The sequence below is a fragment of the Balearica regulorum genome, chromosome 9 (genome assembly GCF_011004875.1).
Source record: "Balearica regulorum gibbericeps isolate bBalReg1 chromosome 9, bBalReg1.pri, whole genome shotgun sequence".
NCBI classification, from domain to species: domain Eukaryota; kingdom Metazoa; phylum Chordata; class Aves; order Gruiformes; family Gruidae; genus Balearica; species Balearica regulorum.
Window position 1 is genome coordinate 1 of NC_046192.1, and position 14,908 is coordinate 14,908.

General features: G+C 49.5%; 1 long non-coding RNA gene across 2 annotated transcripts; it reads left to right on the forward strand.

The window, feature by feature from the left end:
• The first annotated feature begins 16 nt into the window (after positions 1 to 16).
• Positions 17 to 6,646, forward strand: LOC142602868 (uncharacterized). 2 transcript variants are annotated; one of them, XR_012836686.1, is made up of 4 exons: positions 17 to 257; positions 1,863 to 2,000; positions 3,333 to 3,925; positions 4,544 to 6,646. It is a non-coding gene; the product is annotated as an uncharacterized LOC142602868 (long non-coding RNA). The 2 variants fall into 2 exon arrangements; XR_012836685.1 differs by lacking the exon at positions 17 to 257 and having other exon boundaries at positions 1,055 to 2,000.
• Positions 6,647 to 14,908: the final 8,262 nt, after the last annotated feature.

A 14,908-nucleotide genomic window follows, 5' to 3' on the forward strand; every position in this document is an offset into this window, starting at 1 on the left:
GGTATGCACGACAGGCGGGGCTATCCCCCATGCACCCGGCACCGAAGAAAGCAATGCCTGCTTTCTAATACTAAAACGGAGTGTTGGAGAGTTTATTATCCCCTATTTGGAGACAGTTTCTGGCTACCCAGGTGGGACCCTGTCTCTGAGACTTCTCAGACCATTGGATTGTAAGATCTCCGGCACGCACCGAGTATTTTCAGGGAGATCGCTGATCCTCTGATCTGTGGAGGTCCAGCACACGGCCCCTGGGAGTGGTAAGGCATTGCTTTTCTTTATTTTTAAGGGTAGAAAAATCCTTGCAGGATTAGGTTACAAAATTCCAGTAAAGGTTTTAATATACACTAATACGGGGATGCTCGGAGTATACTCATGTGATAAAAGGGAAAATTGCTCCTCTAGGATGTATATTGAATCATTGGAGAGAGGTGGGGAAAGATCCTCTCCCTCAGAGGCAGCTTGTCGAATATTGTCAACACTGGTGGTCAATGTATAAATTAGAATGTGGAGAAAAATGACCTAGAGATGGCAGTCTAATGTATAATACTATGGTTCAATTCATGTTATTTTGCAGAAGGGAGGGGAAATGGGATGAAGTTCCCTATGTTGATTTATTCTTTGCTTTACGAGATCATCCTGAATGGAGCAGGGAATGTAGATTAATACTGAGAGATCCTCTGGTTCTGGCCTTGGAAAAAGATAATTAGAAACTCTAAGCATTGTTGTTCGGCGTGTAGTATCTGTAAATGATGTGTCAAATACGGAGGACCGGACGAGGAGGTGGAAATGTTGGTTGCGTAAAGGATAGAAGGAATCAAAGGAATCAAAGGAGGGGAGCAGGATGTTTCTGATGAAGGGGAATCTTTTGCTGGAAGTGAGGAATTCAGTGCTATTGCAGGGAGAATGAGGAGAGGATTGTGAGGTCGAGTTGCGAAGCTCCGCTGCGACAGGCGGTAGGGACAGAGGGACCAGTGACCCTTAAAATACCTTTCTTAGAGACTGATTTATGCTTGTGGAAAAAGTTGGCGGGTATGTATAGGGAAGATCCTGAAAAGGAGGGATGCCTTGCAGTTAGCATTTATCTTTTGTGAAACAGGCATCTCCGGATATTCGAAGAACGTTACAAAAGCTAGAGGGAGAGGATTCAAGGAATTTGAGCAAGTTGTTAGAAAGGGCCAGGAAAGTGTATAATAACCAAGAAGTGGTTAAAGAGAATCGGGAAAGGAAAATAGTTGCTGCATTGACGAATCCTGGGAGAGGAGCTCCCAGAGGAAGAGGAGAAAGGGGAAGAGGTAGAGAGGGAATGGGAAGAGGAGTATCTGCTCAGTTGGGTCCAAATCAGCATGCAATTTGCAGACAGGACGGACACTGGAAAGAGAATGGCCCCAAGGGAGAGGCGGAGAGTCCGGACTAAGGCCAGAACAGGCTCAAATAGCCGCCAGGCTTCTTACCCTAGATGGAGATACTGATCAATGATGGGGACCGGGGGAAGTCTCGAAAGAAGCCCCAACAGAACCCCTGGTCACAATAACACTGGGGAATGAGGAAATAGATGTTCTGGTAGATACTGGAGCAGCCTACTCAGTAATTAATACCGGTAAAGGGAAACTAAGTCAAGAGAATGCGGTCGTTGTTGGTGCTACAGGGAAAAAAGAAAAGGAGACCATTCTTTCAACCACTAGATTTTAATATTGGGAAACAGCAAGTAACCCATCAGTTTTTATATTTGCCAGAGTGCCCTGTCCCCTTGCTGGGAAGAGACCTCCTCACAAAGTCAGAGCACAAATAACTTTCGAAAGAGGAAGGATCTGTGTAAAATACCTGAATCTAAACCTTTAGATGCTCAAGTTTATATGTTACAGGACCCAGTTCAAACAGAACCGGAAATCCCGCAGGAAATAGAGAACGCAGGAGTCCCATTGGTATGGGCCAGTGGAACTCCAGGAAGGTTGCGAGCCGCAGAACCGGTAAAGATTCGGTTAAAGCCGGGAGCTAAACCGGTAAGGCAGAAACAATACCCTTTGCGGTTAGAGGCTAGAGTAGGGTTAGAGATGTTGATAAATAATTTTAAAACATTTGGGCTATTGGTTGAATGCCAGTCAGCGTTTAACACTCCGATCCTGCCAGTAAAGAAACCTCATTCAAATGAGTACTGTTTGGTACAAGACCTGAGAGCTGTCAATCAAACTGTAAAAAAATATCCATCCAGTGGTGGCTAACCCATATACACTACTTACAACAATTAAAGAAACGGACACATGGTTTACAGTTCTGAACTTAAAGGATGCTTTCTTTTGCATACCCTTGGACAAAGGGAGCCAGGAACTTCAAATGGGAAAGCCCCACAACAGGGCGAAAAATTCAATTGGCCTGGACAGTTGTCCTGGTTCTGGCAAGGATAGAGTTAATTTCCCAAGGAGCCAGGACAGGTGACCCAAGCTGGCCGGGGGCTATTCCATACCATGTGACGTCATGCTCACCATAAAAGGGGGCTAGTCGGGCAGGGGCAGGTTCGGCGTGTCGGCATGGCTCCGGGATGGGTCGAGCATCCGGTCGGTCGGTCGGATCGGTAAAATCGTTCTCTGTTATCACCCATTGTTACTATCTGTTATCAGCACTGTTGTTGATTGTTTCCCTCTCCCTTGTTGTCCCAGTAAACTGCCCTTATCCCAACCCTTGAGGCTTTGCTGTTGTTTTTCCGTTCTCCTCCACATCCCGCTGGGGGAGGAGTGAGCGAGCGCGCGTGGCACTTAGCTACCGGCTGGGGCTAAGCCACGTCAACAGTTCTTCCCCAGGGGTTTAAAAATAGCCCCACTCTGTTTGGGAATCAATTAGCCAAAGAGTTAGAAGAATGGAAGCAACATAACGAGGACTCTATTTTATTGCAGTATGTGGATGATGTGTTAATTGCGGCCGAGTCACCTGATACGTGTATGGAAATCACTATAAGCCTTTTAAATTTCTTGAGACAAGCTGAATATCGAGTGTCTAAAAAAAAGGCTCAACTAGTAAAACAACAAGTATTATATTTAGGGTTCACTCTTTCCCAAGGATTGCGGAGCCTGGGGACAGAGAGGAAAGAAGCTATATGTCAAACACCGGAACCGACTTCGACAAGGGAACCACGGGCTTTTCTGGGAATGGCGGGGTGGTGCAGGTTATGGATTAATAGTACAATCTCTTTACAAGGCATTGAAAGAATCAGGAGACATCTTGGTCTGGACCCTGCAGTGTTGTCGAGCCTTTGAGTCACTTAAAAGAACCTTAACGATGGCCCCAGCTCTAGGATTACCAAATCTAACTAAACCTTTTGAATTGTTCGTTCATGCAAGGTTTCACCTGACTCTGGGAGTCCTCGCCCAACGTTTGGGATCCTGGAAGAGACTGGTGGGAAACTTTTCCAAACAGCTGGACAATGTGCGTAAAGGCTGGCCGTCCAGCCTCCGGGCTGTAGCGGTGACGGTATTGCTGATTCAAGAGGCCCGGAAGTTCGCTATGGGGTAACGGATGACCGTGTACGTGCCCCATATGCTGACAGCAATACTGGAGCAAAATGAAATCACTGGTTATCACCGAGCAGAGTGATGAAATATCAAGCCATCTTACTGGAGATGCATGATGTGACCTGAAAGGTAACATCTATGCTAATCCTGCATTATTTCTATCCACCTTTTTGGAAGATAGTGGGGAAATAGAATGTGACTGTTTGCAAACAATCGAACAGGCCTACTCTAGCCTAGAGGACCTAAAGGATACCCCACTTGAACGCCCTGATTGGGAATTCTATACAGATGGAAGCAGTTAAATGGAAAAAGGAAGACGATTGGCAGGTTATGTGGTGCTTTTACAGGAAAAGGTGATTGAAGCAAAGGCTCTTCCACCTAACACCTCAGCACAGAAGGCGGAATTAGTGGCACTAGAAAGGGCATTGTCCTGGTTTCAGCTGAGAGGATTGATTTTTCTTCATAGTAGCTAGTGTGGGGATACGTTTTGGATTTGTGCTGGAGACAGCATTGATAATATAGAGATGTTTTTGTTCTATGGACTTATTGTTGAGCAGTGTTTACACGGGGCCAAGGCCTTTTCTGCTTCTTGCACTGCCCTGCCAGCAGGATGGCTGGGGGTGGACAAGAAGTTGGGAGGAGACACAGACAGGACAGGTGACCCAAACTAACCAAAGGGATATTCCATACTATATGACGTCATGCTCAGTTTATAAGGAGCTTGGAGGAAGAGAGGCGGGGGGGCGGCGGCGTTCAGAGCAATGGCGTTTGTCTTCCCAAGTAACCATTACGCGTGATGGACCATTCCCTGCTTTCCTGGGGATGGCTGAACACCTGCCTGCCCACGGGAAGTGGTGAATGAATTCCTTGCTTTGCTTTGCTTGTGCACGCGGCTTTTGCTTTACCTATTAAACTGTCTTTATCTCAACCCACGAGTTTTCTCACTTTAACTCTTCCAATTCTCTTTCCCATCCCGATGGGGGGGAGTGAACGAGCGGCTGCATGGTGCTCAGCTGCCGGCTGGGGTAAAACCACGACAGGCATTAACACTCTCTCAAGGAAAGCAAGTAAATATTTGAACAGACCCCAAGTATGCCTTTGGAGTGGTGCATGCTCATGGAGCTATTTGGAAAAAGAGAGGTCTATTGTCAGCTCAAGGGTCCCCCATTAAATATGGATGCAAAGCTCTAGGAGAGTGTCCAATTACTGGCACAGGTCGCAGTGATGCACTGTAAGGCTCATCAATTTGGAAATACCAAAATCAATGTGGGCAACAGGTTGGCAGATCAGGCAGCTAAGCAAGCAGCTAAGGGAGGGGGGGCATCTTTTGATAGTCCCTAACAAACACATTAACCTTCCCAAGGATAGGCCGCAATATCAGGCAAAATTTTAGACACCCACGTATGGGAGTTGTTAGAAAAGGGAATAGTCCAGGAGATTACTGGCAAATAGATTTTTTCTGAATTGCCCCGTCAAAGTGGTTACCGATATTTATTAGTGCTAGCGGACACCTTTTCTGGATGGCCAGAGGCTTTTCCCTGTCGCACCAACAAGGCTAGAGAAGCAGTAAAGGTATTAATGAAGGAAATAATTCCCAGATTTGGAGTACCAATAGGAATGTCCTCAGATAGGGGTCCCCACTTTGTGGCTGAAATCCTTCAAAATATTGGGAATACAGTAGGACCTGTACACTCCATGGAGGCCACAATCTAGTGGAAAGGTGGAAAGAATGAATCAGTTTGAAGAGACAGACAAGCAAAATGTGTCAAGAAAATAAATTCAAATGGCCCCAGGCCCTTCCACTAGCTTTGTTGAAAGAAACTTAGTCCAGGAGAACCTTATCAAGTGGTAAACTATCCTGGGGATTTGTAGGTCAAAGGAAATCAGGATTTAAAAGAATATGTGATGAGAATGGGAAAGATCCTTTCCTCGTTACATCGATACGTGGTTCTTTACTTCACCTCTGGGTTTGGATACACAGGTTCATCCTCACCAGCCTGGAGATTGGGTCTATATCAAGGTCTGGAAGGAGGAACCCCTTCAGCAAAGATGGAAAGGACCTTAAGTGATATTAACTACTTTTGCTGCTGTTAAGGTTGCACAGAAGGAGTCCTGGATGCATTATACTTGAGTAAAACCGGCATCAGAGCCAAAAGAACCTCACTGGAAGGTCACCTCGTCAGATAAAGATCCTCCAAATAAAAATTCAAAAATCAACCTGAAAACCAGTAAGCTGTAAGTGTTTTGGTTGGAATAGCCATGATGTTAACTACCTGTTGAACTAACCAGGGCACAAATCACGACAACTTACATCAGGAGACAAAAATACGATTGGCTAAAGAGCTTAATGTGACAAATTGCTGGATATGCTCGCAGACAATGTTGGGAGGAACAGGGTTGCCTTTCAGCCCGATCCCTTTACAATGGCCAGAATATTGTATTTTGCTAAATTGGTCTAACCAAACAAAGGCCGAACAAGAGAATGTTATTTTAGCAGCAGAGTTAGCAGTCAATTGTACAACAAAGAAAAACCATAGTGCCATCCCGTATGGGTTACCTAAGCAAACCTTTGAGCCTAAGGTGAATTAGACAGACAGACCGACCTCATGCCATCAAATTAGGGCGTACAAAGGATGGATTCCTTTGTTACAAAGCAGCCACAGCTGATACAATTGGTGGTGGCTACTCTGGTGGCTTTAATGCAGGTAACAGTAAATGTAAATTTTATCTTGCACCCACTCAAAATGTTACTGTGCCACTCACTTCTTCAAATGGTACAACAGGAGGAAATCTTTCTTTTTGGCACTCTCCCATTATTTGTGAAATGTGGAAAAATGGAACTAAAACTTGGGAAGGAGGATTTAATGGTACATATTGGATTTGTGGAAAAAGGCGTACCGATAGTTACCCGGGGGATGGTATGTATCCTGCTATTTAGGTTTGTTAATGCCCCCAGTTCAAGTACTGCAACAACTTCCATCAGGGTGACCACGTTGGAAAAGAGAGATAAAAGTGGAAAACAGACTTGTTGTAACAGAAGGGGAAAAATTTTTCTATATGCTATACCCCATGTGTGCAGCCGTGACCTATGGAACTAAGATAAATCAACTTAGCAATTTGTTAAAGGAAGTAGCTAAGGAAACTTGTAATTGTTGTACCCAATTGAGTGTACCTGAGAATCAAAAATTATATTATCAAAATTATGCAATCTAGGTGAGACTCCCAAAGAGATCTTACTTTGGAAGTCTCAAAGAGGGGAAATGTTGAGAAATTCTTCGACCAAACAATGATTAGCTTTGAATTTAACAAGGCTTATGAGTAATTAATGTGTATGGAGAAGATATCCTACCCTTGAGAACAGAAACATCCTGGCAGGACTGCCCAAACAGCGTTGATCAGGAAGAACAGCTTGGCCGGACAACAGAGTTGGGAAACATCCAAGGAGAAGAAACTGTCCTCAAAGGCTTGTGACCATAACAGGGACAAAGGAGTGGGGGGCTAACTCCCCAAACGACCACCGGCGACCACCCGAGACCCCCGCGCATGCGGAGTGTAGTTGTGCAACGCCAGCATTATGTAAATGTAGTAGATAGGCGGAGAGGTGGAGACTTCTGGGAAAATGTCTGAAGATTCAGGTCTTAAGGTATATAAAGGATGAACGTTTGGGTTAGGGTATGCACGACAGGCGAGGCTATCCCCTGTGCACCTGGCACCGAATAAAGCAATGCCTGCTTTCTAATACTAAAACGGAGTGTTGGAGAGTTTATTATCCCCTATTTGGAGACAGCAGGGGCTGGACCAGGCGGCCTTTCGAGGTCCCTTCCGACCCACACCAAGACCAGACCCGTGGGGCCCCACGCCGGCGGCGGCACAGCCCACGCCGCGGCCGCCCGGCTCCGGGGCGCGAAGCGAACGAGGCCGCCGGTCCCGCCGCCCCGGACCGCCCCGCCCCGCCCCGGGTGGACACCGGCGCCGGCTCCCCCCTCACCTCCGTGGCGCCGAGCCGCGCCCGCACCTCCCGCGCCAGGAAGGGCTCCAGCCCGCCGCCCGCCGTGCAGAAGTACCGCCCGCCCCCCGGCGCCATCCCGGCTCGCCCCGCCGCCCTCAGCGCGGGCTGGGGGGCCTGGCGGGACCGGCCCTCCTCGGTGGGGCCCCTCCGCGGGGGCGGCTCTCCCGCGCTGAGCCCGCCCATCGGTACCCACCCTCCTCAGCTCAGGACAAGCCCTAAGCACTCGCTTGGAGCTGCAGAGAGGTGCCTGGAGGCAGGGGCTGGCCGAGGTCACTCCCAGGCCAGGAGAAAGTGGAGGATGCTCTATCCAGCCCCACGGCTCAGGGTCGGGATCCTTCACCCAGTGCCGACTCACTGCCACAAAACCGCGCCAGCATGTGGCAGGAACTGCACACACTTACTGCTGCAGCCAGATCTTCACTGCTACACTCCCGTGCCCACACCTCCCAGTCTCTCCTGGAGCTCTCTGTCCTGCTCCCTTCTCCTGAGGTAGGCGGGAGGAGTGGGGCAGTAGGATTTCTGAAAAGCCAGAGAGGCTTCTCAAGCAGCAGGCAAATGCAGGGGTCTGGCTCCCAAAATCACCAGCCCCATGGGAGGTGCTGGAGTCACGTTTCCCAGGAGGCCTTACGTTCTCTCTGACAGGGCTCAAACGAAAGACACACGAGGGATATAACGGGAGGGAGTGGGGAGGTGTCCTTCAGCCGATCAACAGCACCTTGGAGCAGTGGGCAGGCGTTGCGTAGCCTTGGCTTCCGTCCAGCAAACCTGTGTCAGGATTCAGCCATTGCTTTACCTTCTTTCCCTTGCTCCTTTGCCATGTCTTCTCTCAGGTCTCCCCCTTGTTCAGACTGGAACTCTGCCCTCGGACTGGATAACAGTTGGGTAAACTCTTCACTGGAAAGAAGGTGAAAAGGCATGAAGCCGACAGCAGCATCTCACAACACCCTGCTCTACACCCACGCTCTAGCCAGAACACACAAGCCCTTGTGAGAAGCACTAGTTGCCTTTCAGAGCTAATTAAGACAGCATGCCCAAAGGAAGTCTCTTGCTCGCACGAGCACAAGACCATCCCATTGCCCCCATCCACCTCCCCAGGAGCCTCGCTTGTGCACAGGCCTCTTTGTTCTGTCTTCTTCCCCTTTGCCTCCTTGGCCTAGGTCAAGCTGCCTGGTGAACCCCTCTTTCGATGGTGGAGATGCCTGTCAAGAGGGCTCCCTGCAACTCTGCAAGAAGGCAGCTCTTCAGAACAGCGTTTTGTGACCACCCAGGCAAGCGAGGTGCAGACCTGCTCGGTCCCAGCTCAGTAGTCAGTCTTTATCTTCTTTCTCCCCGGATCCCTCTTCCCCTGCAGAACGGGACTCTTCTTCCCAGGGGTTTCTTAATCTCAAACCTGGGAAGAAGCAGCCACAAGCGGGAAGAAAGGGGTCCTCCTTCCCTTGGCTTCCAGCCACAGAGATGGCCGGCGGTCACTGCCAGCTCTCTAGGTTGCTGACGCAGCACATCCAGGCTGCTCACCACCTTGGAGGGCTCTGTCAGGTAACTGGTGACACAGTCAAGAGCCCCCCCCGGCTCCCTGGCAGTCCCTCCCTCATGCACCGCCTAGATGTGTACAGAGCCAGCTCTGTCCCACACCTCATCGGTGCACCTGCTCAGCAGGGCTTGTCCCAGCCCCGAGCTCCGCAGAGCCCTTTGGGCCAGCAAGTCCCTCCTCTCCTCCCCCTGGCTCCAAGGAGAAGACATTCCAGAGACTGCTCATGGACTGCAGTCTCAGGAAAGATGGGGACATGTCCCCAACAGCACTTGTACAGGTCGGGTCTTGGAACCAGCCTTGAAGAGAGGCTTCTTGGCTACAAGTCAATGCACAGCAAAACTCAGAAGCTCTCTTTTTAAAGTTCTTTTTGCCATCACCCTATCTGGGTCTATGATCATGTTGGGAGATTAAAGCACAACCCCTCTTCCACATTAATCCAGGCGAGGACAGGCAGAGCCAGGAATAAGAAGGAACACACATGGAGGTAGCTGGAAACCCTTCCTTTAAGAAGGGATTCTTGAATAACCTCAGAGGCTGGCAAGGTCCGGCAACACAGCCCTGCCAAGCAGGAGTTCAGAAGCCACGCAAATAGACTCACGCGGGCAGCACGTGGATCCCCCAGGACGCACGCGGAGAGCAGCAGGTTCCTTGCCACATTAATCCTTGTCTGTGGGTTCTGCAGAAGATGTGGCTGACGAGGCCAAGGAAAGGAGCTCCTCCCTCACAAAGGCAGCAAGCCTTCCCACCGCTCCACGTAGCTGCCTCAAGGAAACTCCCTCCTCTGCGTCTCTTTCACCACCAGCAGCCCTCCCTTAGCATGAACAAGACCTGCACTCTTGCGCAACAAGACTTGCCCTGGCCTTTCACCTTTTCCCCAAGCCACTGGGAATGGGACCCAGGCTACAGCCGTGTTTGGCATGAGCCAAGACACCTTCCTCCGGGCTTCCTCTGTAGCCGAGACCACTGCATGCAAGCAAGGAGCTCCACGCAAGGAAGGCTGTGCCTTGCCCAAGTGCTACGCCGACGGTGGCAGGCCAAGAGAAGCCAGCTCCCGAGTCCTCTGAGAGGACCTCAGAAGGCTGCCAAGGAGCCCTGGAAAAAATGTCAAACTTACCAGCAGCAGGCAGTTTAGTACAACTCCAGTGCTGTCGACGGTGAGGAGAAAGTCCTTGTAGTATCTCATCATGAGGATCCTCTTTCGGCTCATAAGGAAACTAATGCCCTCGAAAACAAGGTCGTAATCCTCTCCAAGCCCTGCGCCCCAGCTGAAGAACACCATGATGGCACTCAGGAGTTCCTTCACTAGCTTCTCTGGAAGGGTCGTCTTCAGGGACAGTGGAGAAGAGCCCGGGCCACAATTTTGAGCTCACCTGGAAAACGGCACAAGAGGAGCAAGGTCAGGTAGGCAGCAGCTCTGCAGACTGAAATACGCTCTGAGGAGCTGCTCAACCATCCCGTCGCCCACCAGTCCTTCGCCATTCACAACTAGCAAGTCTAGGAGGGCTCGGTCTTTCCGAGCAGGCTCCCTGATGGCTTGTGACAAAAGAAGTTCTTTCCCACAAACTTCAGGAATTTCCCAGAGGAAGTCAAAATCTGCACCATCAGGACAAGGGCTATTCGTGCAGAGATTTCTCCCCATGGCCTATGGAATAAGTCCGCAGCGCGGGCATCCCGGCCGGGCCATCAGCAGCAGACACCCACTACAACAGCCACATTGTTTTCCATGCCCCTCATCCTCACCCAGAGCCTCTCCACCACATCCTTGCTGGACGTAAGGGCCGTACCCTCCAAACTCTCCCTTCCATAGAGTGCGACACCTCCACCTTGCCTGCCCTGCCTACCCCTCCTAAACAGCCTGCAGCCTCCATGCCAGCACTCCAGGCATGCTACTCATCCCACCAAGTCCCACGAATCCCAAGCACGTGCCAGCTCTGGCAACTCAGCAAGGCCCCCCCGAACCCTTTCCCTCCCCAGGCAGGAGGGGCTGGGGAGGCTCTTGGGGCGGGGCGGAATACACGGACACCCCACATTCCCTCCTGGGGACCTCCAGAGAGTCCTTAGCAGCCAACAGCCAGAACGCAACATGGCGGCACCCCCGCCGCCACCACTGCGGCTCTCACCACACGGCCCCCTCCGGCACCCCCGCTCCTGCAGATGGTTGTCCTTCCCCAAGAGGTGCCAAAGCCCCACTGAGCCCCAGATCAGGGCCCGCAAGCCCGAAGGGCGCCAAGCCACCCCAGGGCCGAGTCACCTCCAGCAGGGCAGGTAATGGCGGGGGGGTTACCCTGTCCCATCCTCACCTCAAGAATCTGGCTATCCCCTCCTCTCACGGTGGATCCCGTTGCCAGGGAAGCTCTTGGTGGGCCACCCAGCTGCACCCCGTGGCTGGGATGCGTGGGGGATGGAGGCCCGTGTCACCGCGGGCCCTGTGTCCCCGGCCACCTGCCGTGTTGAGTGCACAGAGCTGCAGCATGGTCCAGGGCGGGCCTGGGGGCGGGGCCGAGGGGGGTGGGATGTGTCTGAAGGGACGGGTCCTCTCAGCCCAGCCAAGGTTTTAGCAGGGATGACTCCACCCTGTCTGTGTCCTACACCCGTCTCACCCCTGGGTGGCCCCATCTGCCCCAGACAGGCAAGTCTGCGGGGGAAACTGAGGCAGGAACTTTTCAATACTTCCACTCATATTTTCCTATCCTAGACACATTATCAGATGTTCGTAACCTTGTAACCATAGCATCTACACCCAGCTTGTCTGCTCATGTTTCTCTTTGCAAGTTCTAACATACCTTGTGGAGTTACTATTACCTGATTTTCTCATGTTACCCCACCATCCTTCCGTATTCTGAGATGCTTTAAGTGCTCTGCCAATTGTTCACCTAGTTTGCTGCATCTTGCTTTTAAATTTTGGAATTTTCATCTGTTTTACTGGTACTAGTGCAAGGATACCTTCTCTGCAGCCACCTTTGCAGCTTTAGCCGCCAATCGATTACCTACATTTACAGCCGTCTGACCAAATTGATGAGCTTGCAATGCGTTACGACCACCTCCTTCGGTTCCATGCACATCTTGTAGGAGGTGAAGAACTTCCTCCTTATGCTTTATCGGTGATCCTTGGGCTGATATCAGTCCTCTTTCTTTCCAGATGGCTCCATGAGCATGGACCACACCCAATGCACATTTGGAATCCGTCCATATGTTCACCCTTTTCCCTTCTGCCATCCATAAAGCCTGCTTTAGCCACCAATTCCGCTTTCTGCGCTGATGTATTTGCAGGTAGCGTCCCTGACTCCAATACCTTGTTGGTGGTAACAGCAGCATACCCAGCCAGTCGCCTTCCTTCTTGCACAAAACTGCTGCCATCCGTAAACAGCGCCAGATCAGGATCCTTCAAAGGTTCGTCCTTCAGGTCCGGTCTGCTGGAATAAACTTGTTCAATGGTTAGCAGGCAATCATGTTCCAATTTCTCGGTAGGATTTTTCTGTTGACAGGCACATTGCCGGATTTACAATTGCTGTGGTTTTTAATTCCACATCATCTGGTTCCAATAGGACAACCTGGTATTTCAACATTCTGCTAGGGGCTAGCCAGTGACCCCCCCGTTTTGTTCTAAGACAGTTATTACCACATGTGGTACGTATACCACTCTCTTTTGGCCCATAGTCAATTTTCCAGCTTCCTGAATCAGCAGCACCGTTGCTGCCACGGCACACAAACATCCCGGCCATCCTTTACTCACGGTGTCAAGTTGTTTGGAGAAGTACCCCACCGGCCGCTTCCAGGATCCCAGCCATTGCGCCAGCACTCCAAGGGCCAGATGTTGCCTTTCATGCACAAACAGCTCAAAAGGTCTGCTTAGATCAGGAGAACCCAATGCAGGGGCCATCATTAATGCCTTTTTGAGTTCTGGAAATGATTTGTGGCATTCAGGTGTCCAAGTCAAGTATCGGTCTTTGGATTCCTTCAGGGCTTCATATAGGGCTTTCACATACAATCCCTAATTTAGAATCCAGAGTCGGCACCATCCAATCATTCCCAGAAAGGCTCTCAGTTCCTTTGGGCTGTTAGGTTCAGGGATCTGACAAACGGCTTCTTTTCTTTCATTTCCCAATTGTCTTTGTCCTTGAGATATCGCAAATCCCAAATAAATCACTGCTGCTTTCCCTCTCTGGGCCTTGTTTCTGGAAACTCTGTATCCTCCTTGGCCCAGGAAATTCAATAAGCTCATGGTCATTTCAAAACACGTTTCTTTGCTTTCTGCTGCTATCAGGATGTCATCCACATACTGCAATAGTATACCTTCTCCTTGATTCCGTTTCTTCCACATTTCTAACTCTTTTGCCAATTGATTTCCAACTAGTGTGGGGCTATTTTTAAATCCTTTAGGAAGTACAGTCCATGTTTGTTGCGTTTTTTGTCCTGTAGCAGGACTTTCCCACTCAAAAGCAAAGACGCTTTGACTTTTTGTATCCAGAGGTATGCAAAAGGCGGCACCCTTTAAATCCAGCACAGTAAACCATTTATGCTCCTCCTTCAAAGAGGTCAGTAAAGTGTATGGATTGGCCACTACTGGGCGTATATCTTGAACTGCCGGATTTATGGCCCTTAAATCCTGAACTAATCGATATTCCCTGCCTCCCGATTTCCTTACTGGCAATCTAGGGGTATTGTATTCTGATTCACATTCTACTAACAGCCCACATTCTACAAATTCTGTAACGAATCCCTCTAATCCCTTCCGAGCCTCCCACTTAATAGGATACTGTTTTTGTCTTACTGCCTTGGCCCCAGGTTTTAAAGTCACCTTTACCAGTTCTGCCTGTTTGGATCGTGCTGGAACTTCACTTGCCGGTACCAAAGGGGTTACTGCATTGTCCACCTCTTCTGGAATCTGCTCCTCCTTGGAGGAATCCTGTCACGTAAACACTCTCGCCTCTATGGCTTTTGATTCTGGTATTAGTAGTCTGATTTCTCCATCTTTAAAAATTATTTGTGCATCTAATTTGCTTAATTAATCTTGTCCCAATAAAGGCAACGGACATTCGGGCATGTACAAAAAAATTGATGTGTTACCCAATGTTTTCCCAGCTTACATTTTAACGGTTTCAAGAAAGGCCAGTTCTCTTTTCGCCCTGTCGCACCAACGACCTCTGCTGATTTATGGCTGCGTTTCACTTTCCATGTCTATTATTCTCAGTCAAGATTGCCAGAATTTTTCCATCCCTTTGCATTTGTCTGACTTCTTTTTCTTTTTTTTCTCTGTTGTTAGTCCAGGCTACTTCAAGCATTTTACCTAAGTCTCTGGACTCAGCTCCTTCCAGTTTCTGGACCTTTTTCTAGGGCCAATTGTCCCATAACTATAGAGGCCAATGGTATAGCTTCCTCTGGTTTTTCTGGGTCCAAATTAGCATATTTTCTAGCAGTCACCTTCAGTCTTTCCATAAAGGCTGAAGGGGACTCATTTAATTCTAGTCTCACTTCATAAAGTTTAGACCCATTAATTGCTTTTGGCATTGCATGTCTAACACCAAACAAAAACCCGCCTCTGAGATCTAGTCAGCATCCCTCTGGGTCCCGGCTGATTAGGGTCCCACTCAGGATTTGTGGATGGAAGATTCTGGTCCACTGCCCCTTGTATAATCCCATTAGCATCGGCTCCTTCTACTTGCTTTCTGGCTGTACTTAATACCATTTTCTTTTCAGTGTCTTCCAACAAAGTATCCAATATGACTTGCAAATCCTCCCAATCGGGGTTTTGGGGTCTGGTTATTGTTTCCACTACTTTGGCAACCCTTTCGGGATCATGCCGATAAGTGCCCGCAGTTTCTTTCCATGCTCTTAAATCAGTTATTGAGAAGGGAACTTTGACCA